Source organism: Sapajus apella, unplaced genomic scaffold (genome assembly GCF_009761245.1).
Source record: "Sapajus apella isolate SASKATOON/1434 unplaced genomic scaffold, GSC_monkey_1.0 scaffold1, whole genome shotgun sequence".
Classification (NCBI taxonomy): Eukaryota; Metazoa; Chordata; class Mammalia; order Primates; family Cebidae; genus Sapajus; species Sapajus apella.
Window position 1 is genome coordinate 57,329,591 of NW_022436941.1, and position 4,561 is coordinate 57,334,151.

The window sequence follows — 4,561 nt, forward strand, 5'->3', positions numbered from 1 at the left end:
GTATTTCATAGAAATGGAATTATACAAGATAGGGCCTTTTATGTCTGGCTTCTTTCACTAACCATAATGTTTTCATAGTCATCCATGTTTTAGCGTATATCGGTACTATTTCTTTTTATGAATGAATAATATTCCATTTATGGATATACTACACTTTGATTATTCATTAGTTGATTTGAATTGTTTTCACTTTTTGGCTATGATGAATAATTATTCCATGAACATTCACATGCAAGTTTTTGTGTGAACATATATTTTCAGTTCTCTTGAGTATATACCTAAGAGTGGAATTGCCGAGTCACTCTATGTTTAACCTCTTGAGAAACTGTTAAACTGCTTTCCAAAGTAGCTGCATGATTTAAAATTCTCACCAGTGTCATTACAAAATTGTGTTAGATGAAAAATGCACTTATAATGCAATGATAAATCTATTGCCTTGAATAGAATTAAACAGGAGACCATTGTAATAAGAGAGAGAAATTGAACTGAACTTTGAATACAACAGGGGCAGCCAGAGAGTTATAGCAATAGGCAAAGTGAGGGAGTCCGTGCATGGGAAAGTACTAAGGAGAACCTGGTTGGCCACTAAGGGTGAATGATTCTTGTTAAACTGGCTTGGTACAATTTTTACTAACGTGGGCTCAGCAGGATAACAATAATGCCTACTAGAGAAGAGGTCTCAGAGGAGGCTGGCTAAAGTTTGACCAAGACGGGAGTCCTCCTCACCAGGGTTGTATAAGGGTTCCAACTCCACATCCTTATTAACATTTGTTTTCTTCTGTCTTTTTGATTGTAAGCATCCTAGCAGGTGTAAAGTGGTATCTCATTGAGGTTCTGATTAGCATTTCTCTAATGACTCATGCTGTTAAATATCTTTTCATGTGTTTATTGGCCATTTGTATATCTTCTTTGGAGAAATGTTTATTCATATTCTCTGCCCATTTTCAGCTGGGTTATTTGTCCTTTTGTTTTTGAGTTGGAAGAGTCCTTTATATATTCTGGAAAGCAGACTACATAAAGGACTTATCAGATACATGGTTTGTAAATGTTGTGTCCCATTTTGTAGGCTATCTTTTTAGGTGCTTGATAGTGTCCTTTGAGGCACAACATTTTTATTTTGATGAAGTCCAATTACACCCTAGGGTCATCCCCAATGATTCATAGCCCTAGTATATAGTGTCTTCCCCTTGAGTGATGGAACCTGGGATCTGCTTCTAACCAATACAATATACCAGAGGTGATGGGATATCACTCCTGTGATTGCCTTATTATATAAGACTCTGTCTTAGTGGATTGGAGAGAGAGTTTCTCCTGCTGGTCTTGAAGAAGCAAACAGCCATGGTATGAGCTGCCTGTCCATAGGGCTGGGAACTGTAAGCCGTTTTCAGTTGACAGCCAATAAGAAACGAGGCCTTCTCAATCAGAAAACTAAAAAGAAAGTAATTATCCCAACAACTGGAATGAGCTTGGAAGCAGATTCTTCCCCAGCCAAGTCTTCAAATCAAACCAACACATTGTATGCAGCCTTATGAAATCTCATTGAGGTTTTGATTAGCATTTGACCAGAAGACCCAACTAAATTGTGCCCAGATTTCTGACTCACAGAAACTGTTAAGTCTGTGTTCTTTGAAATATTTAACTGATAATTAACATTTGTTAACATTAATTAACATTTGTGGTAATTAGCTACAGCGGGGGGAAAAAAAAGAAATACACCTTCTAAACTAATACTTTTCAATCTGTTTTAATCCATGCACTGTTTTATAAATGTAAATTTAAACCTCTGTGGTGTAACCTAAAATAAAAATAAAATATTTGACGAAAAAAGCAATGACATAGAATTGCTTTTTCTTCAAATAATATAAAACTTATTTCCAATTTTGATGTTTGCCTTCAAATCCAGAAAAACTTCAAATAGATTAAATAACTTGCCCCAAAATTCACAAAAATAAGTTGCAGCTGTCACCATCATTTGCTGACTCCTTTCTAAACAGCACATTCGATCTTCTTAAGGAAACAGACCACATTTAATATTATAAAGATCCGTTTTCTGAAGGAAAAATACGACAATTAGTCTGACAAAGAATATTTTTTCTGTTGGTAAATATATTAATAGGAAAGGTCTTATGATGTTTAAATATTAAGTCACATATAATTGCACATTGAAAACTTTATCACTGTTGAAAAGATGAAGGTGACCTGAAATCAGGGCCATATGAGAACTCTGTGTCATAGAAAGCATAATTAGCCAGCACAGTGTCTGTGGGTCCCAGATTGCTAAGAATCACTTTGGGGTGTTATTTAAACATACACAGCCCCTGACCTCCAGAGCAGGGACTGGGATTCTGTGTATTAAATAAGTGCCCATGTAAGTTTATGATTAGGTATATTTGGGAGACTGGATGATGTGGGAAATACACCTGCAATAATTAACTGATTAATTAACAGATAGATTGATGTGTAGATATTCAAGTGTTTAATTGCTGATGTGCCGGCTCACTCTCTTTGTTGTGTCTTCAGGGAAAGTTTAAGTAAAAGACGTGTGTCCTGAAACACAGTATCAGTTAAGTTTGAAAGAAACTAAAAGCAAATGCACTGAATTTATTATACAATTGACTTCTATTTTTTTCATCTTTTTTTATTTTTTATTTTTTTAAATTGCATTTTAGGTTTTGGGGTACATGTGAAGAACATGAAAGATTGTTGCATAGGTACACACATGGCAGTGTGATTTGCTGCCTTCCTCCCCATCACCTCTATCTGGCATTTCTTCCCGTGCTATTTTTTTTTCCTTTGAGACAAAGTTTCACTCTTGTTGCCCAAGTCAGAGTTCAATGGCATTATATTGGCTCACTGCAACCTCCACCTTCTGGGTTCAAGTAATTCTCCTGTCTCAGCCTTCCAAGTAACTGGGATTACAGTCATGTGCCACCACGCCTGGCTAATTTGGTATTTTTAGTAGAAATGGGGTCTTGCCATGTTGATCATGCTGGTCTCGAACTTCTAACCTCAAGTGATCCACCCACCTCGGCCTTCCAAAATGCTGGGATTACAGGCATGAGCCACCATGCCCAGTCAGTTGACTTCTATTAGTAACTTTTTTTTTTCTGTTAGAATATAAGACCCATGGGGAATGGAAGTATTATCCAGAATAAATATTTTTTGAATTTGTTATTACTAATATTATTTTTTAATTTTAATTTTATTATTTTAATTTTTAATTAATTAATTAATTAATTTTAACTTTCTTTAAAAAAATTTATTTTTTTTTTTTATAAAGATGGGGTTTCACCATGATGGCCAGGCTGGTCTTGAACTCCTGACCTCAGGTGATCCACCCACCTCGGCCTCCCAAAGTGCTAGGATTACAGGCATGAGCCACCACGCCCAGCCTGTTATTACTAACATTATTAATGAACGTGTGAACATGTTCCACTTATCTTGAGAACAGGGCAAGCAAAGGAAAAAGAGGTCTCTTAGATTGGCAAAATAGATCAGATAGTAAAAATGGAGTGAAAGGAAACACTCAATGGCTTCGCCATTTTAAGAAACTTTCATAATCAAGTTTGAACCCCTCTGAATTAACTGAGTGGTCCAAATGGAAAATTTAAAAATACCTTTAAAAAACACACACACATAAAAAACTGGCTTTCTAGACCTTGTGGTCAGCAAATAGATCTTGCCAATTTTGATAAATCAGATGCAAATGAATCAGAAACATATGTATTCATATTTTGAAATAGGGGGAAAGTGCTTAGAAAATGTGTTTAGTTAATGCCAAAGTTTAAATATTTCAGAAGTAGTCCGTGCCATTCTCAGAAGACAAAACATGTTCACTCTGTCAGCATTCTAACTTCAACGTATTTATATAGTGTCATTTAGCCCTAGAACCAAATTAACAGAAAGAATCATCTTGCAAAATAATCAATATTTTTACTCACACATGAACACTGACCTGGCTGGTCTTTGTTATTCTTAGTCCATCACATAGTCTTTAATGTTCATTTCTTCTTTTTTCCTATCCATATTACAATACGGGAATAGCCCAAAGGTAAGTGGTTCAAACTTCAGTACATATTGATTCCCGCATCTTCCCATTGGTTGGTGGGTATTAACAAACACAAATAGGCAGGTGCTGTAGCTCAGGTCTGAAATCCCAGCACCTTGGAAGGCCGAGGCGGGCAGATGATGAGGTCAGGATATGGAGACCATCCTGGCCAACATGGTGAAACCCCATCTCTACTAAAAATACAAAAATTAGCTGGGCTTGGTGGTGAGCGCCTGTAGTCCCAGCTACTCTGGAGGCTGAGGCAGGAGAATCTCCTGAACTCCGTGAGGCGGAGGTTGCAGTGAGCCGGCATCACACCACTGTACTTTGGCCTGGAAACAGAGTGAGACTCCGTCTAAAAAAAAAAAAAAAAAAGCAAATAATATATGTAATTCTGCATATATTCTTCAATGTGTGTTCTAAAAAAAACATCCAACTAAACACAAAACTATTATAATGCTGAAATATCACAGTATGAACTTGAATCATAATTGTAATTGCACAGTTAAGGCA